We start from the raw sequence: 21313 nt of genomic DNA, 5'->3' as shown, positions 1-21313 counted from the left end.
CGCTGTTCCCTTATTAGCACTTTTTCAGCAGGTGTCTTAAAACAACCTTAACATTCTTGAGGACCAGGTATGCCCAACCTGAAATTCAACATGCATCCTTTGTTTCATGCTACAAAACCCTCTTTGATGGTTTGCAACACCTTCAGATCAGTTCAAAACATCCTGAGCTGTTACTAATTCCTTGTACAGGAGTACCAGATGAGGTTCTAAGGAAACCCACAGGTCAACACTGTGTGGAGTGAACAGATCCAGTCTGCTCCACAGGGACACAGTCCCAGATTACATATGTATGAACAATGCTGCAGAACTTTTTTTGTGTAAATAATTTATTTATTTCTGTGTGAATATATGATAGAGGACACAGTTGTTCAAAAGCAATAGTAAAAAATTTCTACTCTGTTTATAACTTGGTACATTCACTGCATAACTCAGTAGTATTAAAAGAAAAAGTACAAACATAGAAACACAAAATTTAGGACAATAGAACCCTGATCACTACTTAGTTTTAGACAAAAAAATTAAGAGGCCTTCAGTTACTCATCCTGCAGAAAAGCAGTGGAAAAAGTCTGGTGCAGCCCCATATTTCTGGGCAAGATACTTGAGAATTCTTGAGAACTGAGAGCTTGAAAGAGCAAATCAGTGAGAACATGAGAGAAATGTAACAGAACAGCAGAGGAAGCAAAATTTATATTTGAAATGCTGAACAATACAGTGGGGTGTTGATAGCCTGTGGAAAGAAAAAAAAATGCTTACAAACCTGCTAAGTGAACTACTGTGATCTTTTTCTCTCAATAGCTGGATATGAGAAAAAAAATATATGTTTAGGTGATAAATTGAAAGCAAGAGCACCAGAGAAAAGTTTGTGAAATGCTGTAGGAAATTTTAAATAGTTTTTGTTCTATCCACTTTTCTAATAAACTTCCCCTTTTTACTTTTGCTTGAAACTTTCAAATCAGAATGTTTTATCATCTTTCCCATATATTTCCACATTATTTATTTTCCCTGCACCCTAAGTAAACAAAAAACTCACAAGTAAATTCCTCAAGAAGTACAGAGCATATACATATGCAAGATTTTGACTTTTAAGATTATGTTTAGATTTATTATCCTTCTATTTGTTACCTACGTCACGTGTTTTATTTCATATTAATCTGACTACAGTCCTTTAGATACTTCTTGACCAATGAAACGGAATTAATTCTTATGTACCACAATTTGGTTTGCTTCCACAGGAAAAGAGGTATTCCATCATAGAGCCTTTTAAAGGATTATGTTTCTAATTATTTTTTTTAAAAATTAAAATCTTGATGCAAAAGCAGAGCCTAAGGAAATACATAAAACAACACTTCAGTTTTTACCTTCACATCACTGCACGAGAAGTACCAAATCCTACTTTAAAGAAGAAAGGAGGAGGAAGAGAATCCTACACAACTGACAAATTAAACTTCTTGACTTAAAACCTTTGTTAAATTAATGACTAAACAATAAATCATGATATAATGAATGTGTGTTGTGGGTGTGATGAGGGGGTGTAAGTGAAGGACCGCTGAAGTACTTCAGTGGAAAACAAGAGTAAAAATAGCTGTATTCCATCATTTCTCCCAATCACAGTGATTTGCTATCAAATAAAAAACATACAGTAGCTCCTCTTCTGCAATAGTCAACTATATGCACAAAGATATCTTTCAGAACACATGGGATTAGATTTTCATGTTTATCCTTTTATTGCTGGAAGACGCAACTACCACAAAGCCATTTTCTTTAAACTTACAGCTGGTTAACACTTGCAGTATGAGGCTGCAACAAACTACTTAAAATTCTGTTTAACCCTCCTCAACATTACCAAATACTGACTATAAGGATTCTGATAAAATAAAAAGACTTGTCAAGTCTAGCATCACTTTATCATTTTGATATGCTACGGGACTCTCATTGAGTTAAAAAAAAATTTATCTTAACTTCCTATAAGAATTTCAAGGAAGAGCCTTTAGTCTTGACCAGCCCTCAAACACTTCCACACTTCACTTGTATCAGCTTAAGGGTGCTGCTCAGGTATGTCTAATGAAGATTTGGGCATTCAGTGCTATATATTCAGACAGATTAAAATAGTGATAGGCTATTGTAGATACCTATATACAAAGAATATACATCTGAAATAGGCAAGAAGAGATTAGTGAATATGCCACTGTTAATGATGGAAAACCTCTGCAAGCATGTTAATAAACTTAGCACTCTACTGAATGTACTTAAAAAATTGACATGCTGTTTTGGCATTTCAGTCTATAGCATTTCAAAATATACTTTTAATTTTACAGCTTTATTGACTATGTTATAGACAAATAGATTTCCCATTCTATTTTTATAATCTTGCTATAACAAATCTGTAATTTTTTTCCAGGCATCATTCAGTCCCAATTCAGTTGCAATGATGCACTTCTCAGAAACATATAAAACTAGACATGATTCTATTTATCCAAATATAGTGCATCTCTCTTTATCTCATAAATGTTTGAAACTGTTTAAAGAATTCCTTTTTTCACTAAGCAGAGTCGATTGTAAAGGAGGTTAGGAGAAGGAATGAACAGTGTAAATGGATAATTTTGTGCTGCCTTTAGTCAGCTGAAGGGGGAAACTCACTTTTGTAACTAAGTCTCCTGATACATGAAAGGTTGACTGGAGAAGGTAAACTTGACTTACTATTTGTGACTAAAGTACTTTGTATATTTACAGTTCTTTAATTATAATTTCCTTTTGTGTTTAAACCTTGTTATAAGGACAGATGTAACTCTCCAGAGTTAATGGCATACTTAGTCCAAAGATGACTTTCACTTTGTTTTATGTATCTTATGTCTTGGGTCTACCTCTACAACTCCCTTGAAAGGAAATATATATATAAGACTCCAGTTTTACAGACTGAAAGAATAGATATATCAGTACAGATATGACAGATTTTCTATGCTTACACTTCATAGTGTCTTTTTTTTTGTTTTATTTTTTAATAAAAAATAAAAAGCCACCTAGTTAAACAGTTTAGAATACAGTGATGTGAAAAATACCTCAGAATGTAGTAATGATGTATTTTTCTTTCTGCACATCTGCTCAAATTCTAAGTCACAAAGAAGAACCTATAAAAATTCTAAGTCAGTGGGAGAGAGACATTCATAAGTGTTAAAGCACTGCTGAATGAGTATTATCACTACAGATATCTTACGGATAAGAAAGCATAGCAGTTATAGCTGCAATTTCCCAACTGGGATGTGGGAATGTATGGACAACAAATAGAAGCAAGAAGACAGCCAAGGCCTGTTTCCTGTAGCTTGTTATCTTCATGCTTTGTTCAAACCTCACAAAGAATTGAGGGTGAACCTGGCCTTTGCTGATGTCAATTGAAAAGTTTTGTCATTTACTTGAAAGGTTCAGAATTACTTATCATCTTTCTATTCTTTTTGGTTTTAAAAGAATCTTTCCAGTTAGGAAGCAAAACCATTTTTTTTTTTTTTTTTGTCTGACGGTGGCTCTAAGCAGTAAGTCAAAGAGAGGAGATCCATAGTACTCATTAATTTATTGGATCTGTTGAGCTTGAAACCAATGTATAAAACTTTAAAGTGATCATTACTTTTGACTTCTGTAGCTAGCAGGAAGTAAGACCATGAATTTTCTCTGAAGAATAAGAAAAGATGGCTCTCAGTGAGAAGAAAATTAATGGAAAAGAAGTGTGTAGAAGAAGAAAAATAAAATCCATGGGTTTTGGTTTTTTGTTTTCTCTTAGGTTATTGTTTGGTTTTTGTTATCTCTTAGGATAGAATATTTTTGACTATGCTGTGTTGAAATTAACAATACTTTCCAACCTTTCTGATATTTTCTTGTAGTCTGGTAGAAATATTATTTTTTCCTAGTTTTCAGTATTTTTCATGAATAATTGAATTCATTATAAATATTTAAATATTGAAAATAAAATAGATACCATATTAGATAGAACTGGCTGGTTACGAGCCAGCAGAGTGACCAGGTGGCTAAGAACACCAAAGAAATCCTGATCTGTGTAAAAAATAATGTGGCGAGCAGGACCAGGGAAGTGATTGTTCCTCTGCACTCAGCACTGGTTACGCCCTGAGTATTGTAATGTGTGCTAAAAGTTCTGGGCTTCTCAACCCAAAAAAGACCTTGAGGTGCTGGAGCTTGTCTAGAAAAGGGTTTAGAGAGTGAGTCCTATGAGGAGCGGCTGAGGGAGCTGGGTCTTTTAAGCCTGGAAAGGAGGAGACTCAGGGGAGGTCTTATTGCTCTCTACACCTCTCTGAAAGGAGGGTGTAGCCAGGTGGAGGTTGGTCTCTTCTTCCAGGTAACCAGAGATATGACAAGAGGACATAGTCTTAAGCTTACCAGAGGAGGTTCACATTGGACATCAGGAAGAATTTCTTCATTGAGAGGGTCGTTAGGCATTGGAATGGGCTGTACAGGGAAGTAGAATCACCACCCATGGAAGTATTCAAGAAACTCCAGGATGTGGTACTTAGTGCTATAGACTAGTTGGCATGGTGATGTTTGGTCTAACATTGGACTCCATAACTTTGGAGATATTTTCCAACCTGAATGATTCTTTTAGTCTAAAAAATTTCAATATTTTTAGAGTAAATTTTTAGAGTAGGTCATATTCTTTCTTTTCTAAGAAAGCTTTTAACTGATACCAGCGAGTGCACATTTCACTGTTGAGGAATGTATCTCTACCTCATCCCAAGTCTAAATCCAATTTGCATACTACTTCAAACTAGGAAGTTTTCTTCTGACCTGCAACACTGGAGTGATACTGGACAGACAAACTGATGCAGGATGTTGTCCTTTACTTCAAGTATAACCAATGAACTAGGAGCTTGGAAGATTGGCTCCCATAGGAATGATTTTTGCCATCTTTTACCTTTTTTATTTTCATCTTTTTTATCATGTCTGACAACTTTGGTTACAGAGAGTTTCTCTAGATACTGGGCAGAAGAGATGAGTATGAAGTGCACAAATACACAGTCAGAAATATTCCAATAGAAGATTCCCTTTGCCCTTGGTATGATTATTATAATGAAATAGAAAACACGTTTAAGGTATCTTTCCCCATGCTCAATCTCAACAAGAACCCCAAAATCTCAGCATAAATTCCTTTTGGCAAGCAATAAAAACAAATGAGTTTCTATATATACGTATATATATACATATCATTATAGCATTTAAACTGTCCCATTAAAGTTCTACTGTACTGAATGACATTACAGGTTGAAAGCAAATGAATGATTCAAGATCAAGCACACAAAAGTAAGCAGCTAAAGATTTGCAAGGGACAATGATGAACTTATCAACATAATTCTTCCTAATACCAGCCTCACAAACTTATTTTAAATCTGTGCAGGAGTTGCATGCAAAATACATAAAAATGCAAGAACTATGGTGGGATTGATGACTGCTTTTTCTGCAGAGAATGCACATTCTTCAAAAGAACCAGGCTGACACACTGGAGTAGGAAGAAGTATCTCTTAAATTGTTTGAGTTGCCATAAAGAGTAATACATGCTGAGTGAGGCACAACCACACATAGATCACTTTTTGTTTAAAATATTATTTTTCTCTGGAAATTTGTATCTGCTGTTAAAGTAATGGATTCTTCATTTGAACAAGGCTGTCAGATCATTAAATATCACTACCCTACTCAGAGATAGCCAGGACAAAATACATTGTTGCCTTATCTGCATGGTAAAACAATTTGATACATGTGAAACTATGCTCTGCAACCAATCTACAAATGAGAATTCTATGGAATACAATTTTATGAGATAAGAAGTGAAGAATAATGCCTTAAACCATACTCAACAAACACCTTTATGTAAGCTAAGTAGCTTTGTTGCCAAGTTTACTCTTCATATCCTCCTTCCCTCATTTTCATTGCTACACAAATCTCTCTAAACCCATTGTTTCCAAAAGAAAACCTGCGTATGGTTCTGAGCAGAGCTTCGTCCAGGGATCATTTCTAAATACATGACTATATCAGATTTGCTTTCTTTACCCTGAACAGTCCTCTAACACACTTTCAACAGGTAGTCTGCCTGCAAATACTTCTGCCTGCCCTCAGGACCCTCTTAAGGAGAGGCCAACCTCACGCTCCCTTTCATGCTTTAAAATTTCATGCTGATGACTGCAGTACACTGTATTTCCAACACCCTGAACTGAGAAAGCACACAAAAAAATATTCCTTTGTCTTAGGGTGACATAGGCATTATAGAGAGCCTATGCTATGTAGTATGGTAAGCCTGGTCTGGTAGCCATTGAGTGATGTCCTGCACATGAGCCATTCTGCACTGCTTGGCATGGGATCAGCCCCTTGGGGTGAGTGCAGGTGCAGCTAACTGCTAGAAATGCATCCAAGGTGAAAGCAGCACTGCAAAGTGTGGCAGCTGAAACAAGATTTCTACTACCTGCTATATTTGTAATGCTATCATGTAAGATCTCCATCTCCTTGAAATTCTGGACATTTTCCATCTAGATGTAAATATTCATGCCTGTACTCAACACCACTATAGTCTACACCTCAGCTGCACACACTTAGAAAAACAAACAAACAAACAAATGAAACAACAAAAAAGGCACATAGTCTACTATACTGTCTACACAGTCTACTATATTGCTCTGCAGCTGAGATTTCTAAGACAACTTGAAGTAATTCCACCACTGTCTATGTTCGAATGATACATGAGTATGTCTATAAGCACATACATGCACACAGAGAGAAAGTGTAAACTTACCCATTTCATCCTCAAGGTACCTATAAAGCTATCAGATGAGGGGAGTATGAAGTATAGTCAGCCCTGGTTTCTCCTAGCTCAGTCACTTTTAGGAGTAGTGAAAGCCTCATCATTAAAGGAATGCTAAAACATGATAAGACATAAATTTATACCCTCAGAAGCAGTCGAGATAGAAATTATTACCCTGACTTACCATAAGTATGTGTATACAGTTGAATGCATAGTTAGCTGTAATGGAACAGCATCAGAACAGAATTAAAAAGATGAAATCTTACAGAGTGTAAACGTCTGATAATAATCTGAAACTGCAAACAAAAACTGTCAGGATTTTGTATATGAACAACCTAACTAGACCTTTCCCTTGCTGTTTCTCAACACATCTACACCTTCTCTGGGATAACTTTCAGTTCATATCTCAATGTAGACCATGACAAAGGTCACAAAACAATTGTCCAAGTCAAAATGGAGCCTCAAGTTCTACTTGGGTTTGTGCCTCTCCCACCAATAAGGACTGTGCTGTGTGGCATACCCCAAGGTGCCATCTCTTATGGTACCAGCATCCCCAGGACAGTGACCACATTCAGCATTAACAGAAGCACTTTTACTGCTCCACTTTGGGCAGGGAAGCTGCATGTCTTCACTGTGATTCTGGCTATTTCTCACAGATAATAAGTTGGACAGAACAAACTACAGGACTACGAGGATCAATAACAAAATGAAACACAGAAAATAAAACCACATGAAGGAACACTAAATGATCTAGTGCCATCTACCAAACAGAAAACACTAAGAACATGATCAGTCTCTTCAAGTACCTCCAGGGTAATACTATATAAAAGAAAGAAGGGATTTATTTAGTCTAGAAAATTATAAGGATAGGGCACTGGCCAAAAGCAAAGAACAGAAAAGTGGTGGAATTAATTAAGAAAAGGGTATTAACGTAAAGATCAATTTGTTGCAGAAATAAGCTTCTTAAGGACATTTAGTCAAGGCACTATTACTAGTAGATGCTATTGCAAAGGCTAGATAAATCATTATTTACAGTGATGTGACATGGTTCTGCAAAGGGCCAAGGAGCTGCCCAGTCTGATGCTTTTTAGTATTATTATCACACAAATAATATCATAGATACAGTTCACTTGCCCCTAGATTTCATAATTTGTTTGTAAAGCAGGTCTAAAAAAATACCAGAGATGGGAGAGATACTATTAATTTCCATGTCCAGCTGCTTATGCTTTTAATATCTTAAGAATCAACTTATATTTTTAGCATCTCATTGAAATAATTCTGAGAGTCCAATTTTACTCTTACACTTACCAGCTTGTTATGCACAAGAATTGAACTATTTATCAACATCAACTTGATGATAACCACCAATTTCATTGTTTTAATGTAACTTTTTTGGAGCATCTCTATTTCTTATGAAGTTCCTATCTTTGGAAAAAGTTCTTTTTTTTTTTTTTTTTTTTTTTTTTTAATGCTTCTGAGAAGTGGCAAAGAATGACTATAGAAGTATAAACTGTTACAGAACAACCATTACAAAGGAAACCATTTTCTTTATTTGTGGATAAAAATTTATAAATGAGCCATTACTTCAGCAACAATTTTTTGAACGAAACAAAAGGGAAATCTGAATCTACTGAAGTCCTGATTAATGTATATGAATTTCTTATTTTAAAAAAGACAATCACAAAATTCCTTTGCCATTAATAAGATCAGTATTTCATTAAATTTAATGAACATCATGTCCCACAAGTGTACAGATTAAAAAAAAACAAAAACTGGATTGTGTAATGCAATTAATTTATGCCCCTAGTAACAACTAAATTTTTTGTGTTGAAGAGGCTATTAAACAGATCTAACTGACTAAATATTGTGCATTCTTTTGCAGAAACTGTAATTTCAAATTCATTTTCTTGGCTATAGTGATAAGAAATGACATGGAATAGGGATCAAATTAAAATGTCCATATGCCAAGCCATTGTCATACAACCACAAAGGTAACACAACTGCCTGGACTGTAACTGTGCTGTGTTAATATGAGAGCAAAGCTTATTTATAGACTCCAGAGCCTATAAAAGCATGGTACCAGCAGCTAATTACTAACAATGCCATGGGCTAGCTAGGATCATCAAAGACCATATTTGGGGACATTTTATAAAGATGATAGATGAGGTTTGCTTTCTTTCTACTAAACATGGGGTTACATTGCCTTCAAAGCAATATTTTCTTCACCACTTCTCTCATGGTGCACTATCAGAATATAGAAAGAACTAATTTTTTATCATTTGAAATAATACACTCTGATCACTTCTCAGCAACAAGGTCACCTAAGAAGACCAGGAAAATAATTTTCCCCAAAACCTTTGCTTCAGTAGTCATTACCCTAAAAACTGCTAACTAAAAGAAAACTCTTTGTGTACACTTGTAAAAAAGTATCATACTCTTTAACCTTGAATCAGGTTTCAATGTTTGTGTCCTGGTTGCAATTAAGGTAGATTCAATTTCTTCTCAGTGGCTGTTACAGTGCTGTGTTTTGGATTCAGAATGAGAATTGTGTTGATAACCCACTAATGTTTTGGTTTTTGCTGAATGGTGTTTATACTAAGTAAAGAACTTTTTTCTTTTCTCATGCTCTGCCAGTGAGGAGGAATGTAAAAGAAACTGAGAGGAAGCACAGCTGGGACGAGTGACCTGAACTGACCAAAGGGATATTCCACACCACAGAACATCATGTCCACCATATGAACTGGGGGGAGCTGCCCAGAAGGACAGGCAGTCTGAGTTTGGGATGGGCAGCTCTGGCATCACTCAAAAGGTTGTGAGCAATTTCACTGTTCATCACTTCTCTGTTTAATTTTGTTATCATTATTATGGTATTTTACTTTATTTTCGGTTATTAAACTGTTCTTATCTCAACATAAAAGTTTTACTTTGATTCTCCTTCCCATTCCACTGTTGTGGGGGAGGTGGGTATGATTAAACCACATTTGTGTCTTTACATTTGTCCCGGTAATTTTTACAGGTGTAAAATATTAACCTGGTGTCAAAGAAAGCATTTGTTACCATTTCTTTCCCTAAATATAATTTAGAATTTTAATACAAATTAATGTAAACAAAAGCACATGGAACCTAGATGCTGGAAATAAAAATAATGTATCCTGGATATGGTAAATTTGTGACTTAAAATGAATAATTGTGAAATTAAAAATGCTGTTAAAAAGTAATGTTAATAAGTGTTCTTGTTTCCATTCCATGATGGGGGCTTACCTTACATGAATGTGTGTTGAAAAAATGAACTAGGATTGGTGATTCTAGTCTTAATTAGTGATTAATTTAGAATGTGGGTGTTTTGGCTTTGTTTTTTTTTTTTTTTTTGTTTGTTTTTTTTTGGTTTTTTTTTGTTTTGTTTTTTTTTGCCTTTTTTGTTTGGTTTGTGTTTTTTTTTTTTTAATTTTTTTTGATTGTTTGTTGGTTTATTTTGGTTAGCTGGTTGTTTTTTCTGTTTTGCTGTTTCAGATACATCTTCCAGAATAAAAAACACTATTGCAATACAGTTGATATTCTAAAGCACGTTTTTTTCCTTCAATATAACAGGCTCAAAATGGCTTCTATCATCTCTTACCTGGGCTGTGTTGCCTGATACTTACTCTATCATGTGCACAACTCCATCTAACACTGGGAAAAGCAGTATTGAAAACGTTATTCACAGTTCTCAGCAACTTGGACAGATATACACCAAAGAGATTACAGCATACAAGGACACCAGACAACAGGGTCTGTAGTCCATCAGCTTTCACATGGACTTAATAGTTCAAATGACATGTTGTGGTTAAACATATATAAGGTTCAATTCTCAAAAAGGAGTTTTAATTAATTGCAACAATTATTTTGTTGCAGTGATGGGAAAATGGTAGGGCACTGCTGCAAACTGAAAAAAACAATTTGGGTACGAAAAAAGGGTAAAGATGCTCAGAGGAAGAGGAATTATGAATTAGACATGGGAGCAACCAATAAAAACACAGAATCTTACGAAGTCTTGGAACTGCCAAGATTTTGAAGTCTTGGCTAGATGTGTGATCTCATTTGCAAGCTTGGCAAAGAAACTTACTTCACATCTTTCATAGTGGCTATTCCTCTTGATTCTACTTAGAAGTCCTTCACTAAGCTAGCATGATTTTTCCCTCACACACATCCTATGTTTGGTTTCCAAAGAGCTTACCATGATTAGAACAAATATGCGTAATGCTGTGTAGTCTATAATCTGTTTCCTGTATTTTAATCAAGGAAATGTCTTAAATATTCTTTAGAAAACTGATCACAAGGTGAGTTTGACAGATGTTTTTTCACTTTTACTGAAAAAATTATAAAGGAATTAATACATACTGTATTTCTTTGCTTTTAATCATGGTGATCCAAGTAGATGGGAACGTATAGCCATGAGTTATTTTTTCGTGGGAAAAGAAGAAATAAAAGTTGTCCTACTGTTGTTGGCCTAACCCTAGTGGGCAACTAAGCACCACACACCTGCTCACTCACTTCCCCCATCCAGCCTTCACTGGGATAGAAGAAAAGGCAAGGAAAAATAAAAGAAAAATAAACTCCTTTATATCAAGATTTAAAAAAATAAATAAATTATTAAGCAAAAGAGGAATATAGAAGGAATCATTTAATAAATAGAAGACAAAAAGAAAATAAAAGAAAACAAAAAATTGCAACAGCACTCACTCACCATGTCCCAAGGGTAGATAAATGTTCAGCCAGGCCTGAGGAAAAAGATGGCTAATCTCCCAAAACTTCATCTCTCCTTTTTATTGCTGAGCATGATGTTGCATGGTATGGAGAATCTCTTTGGTTAGTTCATGTGATCCGCACAGATTTTACAACTCACAACTTATTAAGCACTGACCAATCTATTCACTAGGGGGAGGTGGGGAAAAGGGAGCAGAGTGAAAAGCAGAGATGCCCTTGAAAACAGTACTTAGCCAAAGATAGATTATTAGTGTCTTATCATTACTGGTTTGGTCAGAAACCTTTAACACAGCATCATATGAGCTGCTACAAAGAAAATGAACTCCATCCCAGGCAGGTCTAGTGCACATACACAATATCAAATGTTACTAAGAGGTAAATTAAATTTAAGCAGATGATTTTATTGGATATTTCCTTTCAAAATCAGTGCAGCAATGATTGTCAGCAGGAGTATTAAAGCTGTATTTTATAAACTTTCCATCTACTTTCATATTTTAAAAGACGCTGAATTCAAACTGAGGTTATCATTTTTATGAGGTGATGGGAGGTGAGGAGACAAAGAAAAACTCTGGAGACACAGACAAACTGTAACAAGCAGAAATAAGTTTTTGGTTAAATTTTTACAGATTAATAGATCTGAAAGAACAACATTTTAATATTTTACTCTTAGCAATTAAGCCTGCTAGCCTCCCTATCTGAAGGTTCTAAACTATACACGGAATGATACAATTATGAGTGTTCTCTGATATTGCACTGCATAAGTTTCCAACTTAGGTTGATAGCTGTCACACAGAAATAAAGCCTATTTATTTTAATTAATACATTTATTAAATAAGAATTAACAGATTACCAACTAAATTGAAAAACTAACCTATAATTATCATAGTTTTAAAAGAAAAGTTAAATGTATAATCAATTAAAAGATTAATTCATTAATATAAGGAGAATTTTAAAAACATTTTTTTTCCCTGCTTTTGTAGTGCTTCAATTATAAAAGAATAGGTCAAATTATCTTGCTTTTCAATGATGTTCTTGTAAAAGTTACATGAAATTAATGTGCAATTAAAGAAAGATGAAATGAACTTTTATCTTTGCAGGGCACTTATATGGCTCCTAGGAGAATAAATTAGGGAGTAAAAGCCAAGGGCTTTATGTCAGTGTGGAAATTGATTACTGCTAAGCAAGAGAGTATTAAGCAATGAATAAACTAAAAAAAAAGTGCAATTTTTAAACTTTTTCTTTTAGTGGAATTCATCAAAGTTGCCATCAAAGCTGTCAGAGCTATCTGGCTTGCTTGACCTAAGCAGATTTTTACGATGCATAGTATCATGCACCTTTGTGTGAGCAGCTAAACCAAGCCTTAGATACTTAGTTACTGTGACTAAGTGGTCAATGACTACACCAGCAGCTTTCACACCTCTCTTAGATGTGGGCACCAAATTTAAAGTACTTTGTTTTTTCTCTCTGTGTATGCATACCTTTAAGTGTTTCTATTTCTATTGATATTCTTTGGGTTCATCCCTCAAAACTTTATCCTGGTTTCTGCTGGCAGCAGCAACATGGGATCAAGAATTGTGTGAAACATCCCCACTCCACAACTGATTTCACCACTCCTGCTCTTGGTCCTCATTTTTAAGAATGATGACCCTTCAAGCTTGTTCCCTTAGAAACACCAAATTCCTAATTTACATCTAGAATGTTCTTGACTGTTACTTTCATGGTGACCTTGACTGTCACCATGAACACATGACAGAAGAACATAAACCACAGTTAAAAGTAGCAATTTTTAACTGTAATATAAAATTTACATGTTTCCTAGGAATCTCAAAAATCAGTGATAATTATAGTGTCAGTAATTTAAAGGATTTAACGTCACCCAGACATTAGTATTTTCTCTTACAGATTTCTCTTACAATTTTATCAGTCCCAGTTAGTACTTTTTTTCCCAATCCACTTCATGCTTAGAAATTTAGAGCACTATGAAACACAATAACTGAATTAAGTAAATTACTTTGAGACAATCCAGAGTAAAATATCTTTAAAGCAATAAGAATTAGCAATTATATTGTTGGATAATAGTATTAAGCGGCTTGTGAGCTAAATGATGTAAGCATTTATCAAGGAAATTTTTTTTTTAAAGAATATCCACAGCAACAACCTCAGAAATGAACAGCTTTTTGGAAGATCCAAGGAAGAATTTCATTTAGACAAGCTTTTCAAATTTCACAGATATAATATGACAATAGTTAGGTATTTTGATTATTTGAGAGGCCCTACTCATAATATCTATCAAATTTTTAAAAGTGGTGAATAATATTATTTAATGTGTTTGTTATTTACATAGAGAAAATAATTCATTCTGTTTACTGTATTCTCTATTTTTGTCTTAGAAAGGGATTGGTATCTCAGGCTCAACTTTTGTGACTCCAGATGAATAAACAGGATAGCAAAGAGCTATATTCATAACTTTTAGATCCCTGAATTTATGCTTCAATGAAACACCCTTTGCAGGAGAAGGAATTAAATGAAAAAATGCCTCTTAAGGAAGGGATAGAGAAATCCATTAAGTCTCGGCTGGATTTTTTGGTGTTTCAGGGAATGCCAACAAATTAGCTTTTATATTTGTGCCTCAAACAATTACAAGCTTGTTGATGTTTAGAATAGAACATGGTTTACTGAAAATACAAAATGCAAAAGAATAATTTAAAAGAAAACATTTAAGGTCATGTAATGAAAATAGAATTAAAATACACATAGCAATGCTTTAACGTCAAAGCTACTGAGTTCAATATCTATTTCACAAACGGCAAATTAACCTCTTTTATTGGGAGAAAAGTAGAAAAATAAGCACATCGGTGAAGGCTTTAATTCTCCACTTTGATAAAGCAAATGAGTGTTTAACAACTTCCTTTTGGCAACAAATTTAAAAAAGAGTTAACTAAAAATATAATTAGCTTTCTTTAACTGCTGTCACCCAGATCTTAAATCTTACATTCATCTTCTTACCCCAGTTTCAAAATTAAGTCAGCTGTGTCTTCTGAATTCAAGCTGAGAACATATTTGAACATACCTTATAAGGCAACACCTGCTGGCCTTACTCTTTTCCAGCACAGGGTGCCAAACTTATGATCAGAAAGAAATTAAAGAAAATGCACTTTGTATGTATGGAAAGAGAAATTTTCACTTTCTTTCATTAGCCTTAGACTTTCCACTGTTCATTACTTTTTAATGTCTTGCCTATCCATTTATGAGATAGAAAGAATTAAGCTTCCTTATTCACCTGCTCTACACTGCTTACTTCGTCTTTATCTATCTCTTTTTACAAATCCGCTTTTTTTTATTGCCATTAACAGACTTGCCTTAATGGAAAAAAATAATCAGAAATGGAAATATGTAGTGTCTTACATATTATAGTTTTACAGTGACCAATATCTATAGTAAGGGTAAATTAACCATGACATATAATAAATGTTAAGCAACAGCCCATGAAAAGAGACTAAAAAATAAAGGGAAATCTAACAATGTAATAATTTAAATCTCACCACTGTTAAACTCTAGTAGGAACAGTAATGATGCACTTAGCAATCATTGAAACATCATACTGCATAGGACAACAGCATCAATAAAAATGAAACATATTCAAGAATTTTTTCTTATTTATGGAAAAGCTAAAGTGTTGAACATGCATGTAAGAACTTGTAGAATACATAAAATTTTTTAGGAGTTGAATTTAAAATATGTGTTCAAGCTCATGTGTTTACTGAAGTGCACTCAGTGCCTATAAATATGCATATTATTTAAAATCGAGTTCCACATCTCTCAAACCCAAGATTACCCTTAGGTCCATAAGAGAAGTTCTTTCACTCCAGGTTAAATTATAAAATATCTATATTTTAGTGGGATGATATCTGTAATATTTCAAATTGAAGGGATAACATTTAAGCTGAATATTCAGATGAAATTAAAGTGTCAGTTACTAATGAGTTTTAGCTGTGGGCTGGTAATAGAGATGTTTTTCAAAAAAAGAGGTCATCTGATGTTTTCCAAGTTGCTACTTCATTGCTGAAAATGCTTGAAGCTGTGCAAATAGCAACAAACAAATCCTATCCCTATGTTCTATGGTGGACATTAAAAAAACCTGTCACAATTACAATGAAGAATATATTGAATGACTGTGTGGGAGGTTTTACTAAAGCCAGCAATATTCTGAACAAAGGTCTTATCATACAGTTGCTTCTGTATCATATTAATTGGTTTCTTATCACATCAGCCAACTCCCCTCTCCCTAATACCATACAAAAGTGAATAATGTGTTAAAACATTGATAATACTTTAAGATTTATTAACAACTTTCATGAGATTAGCTTCTTCCTTTTTCACAAGTGCTCAGATCATACAATGTCAAGTATCTTCCATGTGTATTAGTTTAAATGAAATCATTAAGGCAAGAGGCAGGCCAGTGACATAAAAGTCTCACTGTTTAGGTAACTTCCTAAGTATACAGGCTTATATTTTGTTACATGAGCTCACAGAGAGGATTTCTATTGGTAATATGCATCTCATATGATGGATGATTATGTTTCATACAAGAGTCAAACAAAGGGCAGCCTTAGCATTCTCTCTTCACAGTGCAGCCACAATAATATCTTGAGTTCTTGGAATGCCTCTGTTGACATGTATGACTATAGCGTCAAGGGCTGTTAATTTCCTTCGTCTTTTCCCTGTATTTCCAGCTAGTTGCTCTCTGATAACTGACCACCATACTAGCATGGTACCAAAATTAAGGAAAGTATTAGAGCTGTTGCAATCACTGACAAAGGGTAGAAACAGGGCTTTATAGCTGCCATTTAGTAATTTGGATAAGAAAAATATTCCAAGTTGAATTAACAGAAAGTTAACATGAAACAACATTTCCGAAAAGAAGCTGACAAATGTTCTCACAGAAACACATCTCTATGCTTTAAGAAAGTTAAGGGGAAATTGCCAAAGAGGGAGTTGTAACTGGATTGGTAGGATGCATTATGTCGTTCTGTAATGCAAGTGGTTCATTTACCTTGGGATCCAGCAGAGCACTGGGAGGGTCACCATAAGATCAGCAAAAGCAGATGGATATGAGAAACTTTGTATGCATTTGTACTCACTGTTATGTTACTGAGTATTAACAATATTTTAACAAAACTTATATAAGTGTTATCAGCACTACAATTTAACTAATAGTTATCATAGTATCACAGAATGAGACAATATGCTGAGTTGGAAGGGACCCATCAGGATCATCAAGTCCAAATCCTGGCCCTGCATGGGACCAGTGACCCAAGAGTCACAGCATGTGTCTGAGAGCATTCTTCAAAATCTTCTTGAACTCAGATAGGTTTATAACTTAGTTTCATTTTGACTAGGCAGTACCAATATTGATTAAACAATCAGCAAATTTGTGGTGCTTCATAAGGTGCATTCCTTAGTCAACACAAACTTCACTGGCGATGGCATGTGTCCACATAAAAATTATCTGTAGAATACTTATTGCATTTAGTGTGTATAAAAAATTTATTTGGCTAAACATAAGCTCAGCACAGGTACCTCTTTACCTGTGACTGTGTTCATGTTATGATCAGAAGCCCTTTTGAATCTTCCGACTTGTCTACCATCTGCTATTATCTGTATTAAAATGCAGGTCACAAAAGGATAAAATTAACCCAAACACATTTATAACAGGTATCTCTGTGGGCTGCAACTTTTTCTCAAAAAAAAAGAGAGTTGGGAACATGTAGATGGAGATACAGTCAGCTTTTACTCAGCTGTCACCCTGGAATGGCTAGCATGGATGAGATACTGAAGAAAGAGGCAATGAGTCAGATATTCACAACTAACATAGTTTACTTTCCTTTAGGAACAAGAGTAGAAAAAATGACAGCTATGATTTTCTAAAGCACAATCTGGTCTCAGCTCTCAACTTCTGAACAGCAAGAATTGCACTTCGTTTTTCTAGAGGCAAAATTTCACAGCAGTATTTCTTTATCAGAAGCTGTAATAGCAGTACAGTGTTGAAGATTGAACTACAGTCTTGAAAACTGTGGCAGTGACCCATTATCTAAAGTTTCAGTCCTAAATTTATTTATTTTTTAACCATCTTTGAATTCCTCCCTTTAAAATACATAATATTTGCATATGAACGAAAGCAGAACTATACCTCAACACATATTTAAGGAATGACTTACATTATAGAGTCCCAGATTTTCTATTTTGTCTAAATTTAGAGTGCTCTTGTTTCTTCCAGTTAAGATTGGGTTTGTTAATTTTTTGGATTAACATTTATTTTTCTAAGAAAAATGCCTTGAAGTAGGAAATGCAACAGACACTATATAGTATTTTTTAGCAGCAACCTAGAAATCAATGGATCAAAAACACCAGTACAGAATCCCCTGCCAAACCATCCAACAGATAATCAAAATCAACGATGCAAAGAAATCAAATAGAAATAAAATAAGCAGTTTTCCCAATATATATTTATTGAGATGCAGTTAGAAAAGAGTTAAGATGGAGACTAAAATTATCTAATCATGAAAAATAAACATCTGACCTAATCTTTCTACTGTGATATGAGAACCATTTTCTTGGTTAGTAGTATAAGTTTCATTTCTAAGAACAGATACCAGCTGTGAAAATGTACATGTATGCCTACATAAGAATACATAAGAATTACCTATGTATTTTGTGGTTGTATATATGCATTCATAAATACTTTTATGCATGCACTTCACTAATACCAGTGGTTTATATTGATATAATCAAAGAAGAACATAGTATAAATATATTAATGCTCACATACAACTTCTGTAACTAATCATCATTAACATTGAAAGCAATAGAAGTATAGAATGAACAAAAATTTAACTACCTTTATTTTAATACAGCTTGTATACACACAAAGTCATTAAGAAACTCAGAATAATAGTTAAGATAGTAAGTAATTATACGGCATAGTTTTAGATTTAGAAACATTTTCAAGAACTACATGCATTTCTCTGATAGAAAAATTAAAGGTACTCTCTGGTCCTAAACATATTCTCTGAACACCTGCCTTCAGTACCACACCTTGCTCAAGTATAGTACACTTTCTTACCCCAGCCATTTTCTATCACTAGTCTAACCTCTCTGTGAAGAACCAGCAACATTTTGTGGTCCCACTAACATATTTCTAAGGGGGCTGAGTCTCCTCACCTGTTTTCAGACAAATAGTCAAAACATTAGAACATAGTGACAACATGGGTACAATTAATCTTATCTACTTGAAGCAAAACCACAATGTCAGCAACAAACTAATCAGTTTAGTTTCCTTCAGAATCAATGGAGAGAAATAGAATTATGCCTAGAGCTTCCTTTCTCTTCTGTAGCCTGTAATCAGAGTCTAGATAGGTAGCTCATACATGGATGCTGCCTGTAAGATAAATACTATTCCTTTTTAATCTCTGTGTCCCTACTCCATTTTTTGGCATATTGATTTACATAAAAGGGAGAATTTAGAGTACTCATTTCTGATAAAGAACAAATATCCTGTTCAAGTGCCTATTTAATAAAAAGTTCAAAGAGGGACAACCACAATGAAACTGAGAGAAACAACCCAAAATAATCAATAAATGGATTTGTTTTACTTACTCCAAAGAGCCAATTTCAAGTGCCTTCTTTGTCACATTCATGTCAATTTTGAAAAACAATTTATTACCTATTCTCTGAAAGAAAAGTAGTCCTCAGAAAAATGGCTGTTATGTGGTAAATAGGTCTTGCTATTCTCTTGAAGATTTTCAGAAGTCTTAGTTATATTAAATGCAGATCACAAAATATAAAAAAACTCAGAAGACTTCACAGAATAGAAAAATAATTGCCCATTGTGCTGGGTTTGGCTTGGACAGAGTTAATTTTCTTCACAGTAGATGGTGCACTCCTCCATCAGTGAGGAGGGCAGGGGTGCACAAGGGGATGGGAAGGATAGCAGCCAAGACAGCTGACCCCAGCTGACCAAAGGGACAATCTAGGTTAGATGGTGTCATGCTTAACATATAACACTGGGGAAGGAAGAAGGAAGCAGAGGCATTGATGTCCTCCCTCTTTCCAAATAACCATTGTGGATGATGGATCCCTGCTTTCCTGGAGAGGGCTGAACACCTGCCTGCCCGTGGCAAGTGGTGAATTAATTACTTGTTTTGCTTTGCTTGTGCATGTGGCTTTTGCTTTATTATTAAAGAGTCTTCATCTCAACTCACAAATTTTCTTACTTTTACTCTTCCAAATCTCCCCTCCACCCCACTGAGGGAAAAGTGAGCAAGTGGTTCTATGGGGCTCAGTTACTGGTGGGGATAAAGCCAAAATACCCATTCAAACAGAAGTTCAAATCAGATTTTGAGAAAACAACAATGTGCCTCATTATAGAGTTCAATAACTGCTGTGCTTCACCTTTTCTATTCTGAAAGTAAATTTATCTTACATTTGAATAACTCCTTCAGCCAAACCTGCAGTAATAGAATCATGCCAAGGTCCTAGTTTGTCCCTTTGAGCAACATGGAGTCAAAACACTGGAGTTAACTATATAAATGAGAAAAGATAAATGTATTAACTGATATTTAAGGTGACTTTGACTGCCAAGAAACAACATTAGAAGATTCTCACTCTGGCTTTGCCTTGGCTTGGTGTCAAATGTGAATACAGAGCCAAGCCAGCCACAGGTGTTGAGCTGTAATTTAACTTTAACTTTCATTATACTCCTCATCACATTGTGGCCAAAACAGTAGACCTGCCAAGCCTTCAGCTGGAACCAAAAAAGCTTTTAATTGGCCACCAAGGGTGAAGATAGTAAGAAAGAAGTCCTGTTTTATTTCCCAGCGGGAAACTGAAATTCTGATATTATAAAGTACAATGATGAGGTACGGAGTCCTTCCATGTTTTTGGCTTCCAACATACCAGTTCCAAATCACTAGAGCAGGCAGAATGTTTCCTTCATTTTTTATTTATACAAAATCTAGGAAAATAGCTATGTTTAGACAGTCAGTATTAATCCAGTCACATGCACACAAAATAAAACTAGAAAGCAAACCTAAAACCAACTCTTCCGTCACCACTGCCTTAGTATGTAACTATACTAAAAATGATCCATTCCCTGTCATTCCTAACTACTTTCTACCACAGCCTGTTATTAATCTTCCAATCTGTTCTACAGAGAAAACTTATACCAGTGTGGCCTGTGTTTTTTTAAAAGTCACCGGGGCAGTAACTGGGGAAAAGAGAACAAGTGGTTAACCACCAAATCACTCAGTCATTTAGGAAGATACTCAAGTGCAAGATTCATTCACCTAGGTTAGTCTTCAAAATTCAAATTGAACATGCTGCCTTTATATTTAAAAGAAATAAAAGGCCACTTTGAAATTTAGGTTCATAACACCATTTTAAGATGGAGTTAAATCATTGTCTGAAGGTACCTAAACCCACTGCATACAGGAACAGCCTGGAAGAACAGTTTGACTGAGAGAAATAATTGCTAATTATCTATGTATTTTTTAGTGAGTTCATCAGGAACTGTATAATTTTTGTTCTTCCACTAAACGAGAAACAAGTAAAATAACACATCTACTGATTAAAAAGTAAAAATACCTTTTTATTCTACCTAAAGCAGAATAAAATTTTTGCATTAACAGTTATTTTCAGTATAGATTCCTCATTCATTCTTTCCTCACTCTAAGTTTGTGACATTTTCTGCTTTTAAAACCTCTCTTTTTGACTATGAATCACAAG

At 34.7% G+C, this 21313-nt stretch overlaps 1 protein-coding gene across 3 annotated transcripts in view; it reads right to left on the bottom strand.

The window, feature by feature from the left end:
* PCDH9 (protocadherin 9) overlaps positions 1-21313 on the bottom strand; it is a 682988-nt gene that overhangs the window by 69855 nt on the left and 591820 nt on the right. The gene's annotated exons all lie outside the window — the stretch shown is intronic.

This window comes from Vidua chalybeata, chromosome 2 (assembly GCF_026979565.1).
Source record: "Vidua chalybeata isolate OUT-0048 chromosome 2, bVidCha1 merged haplotype, whole genome shotgun sequence".
NCBI classification, from domain to species: domain Eukaryota; kingdom Metazoa; phylum Chordata; class Aves; order Passeriformes; family Viduidae; genus Vidua; species Vidua chalybeata.
This window is presented reverse-complemented; position numbering and strand designations above follow the sequence as displayed.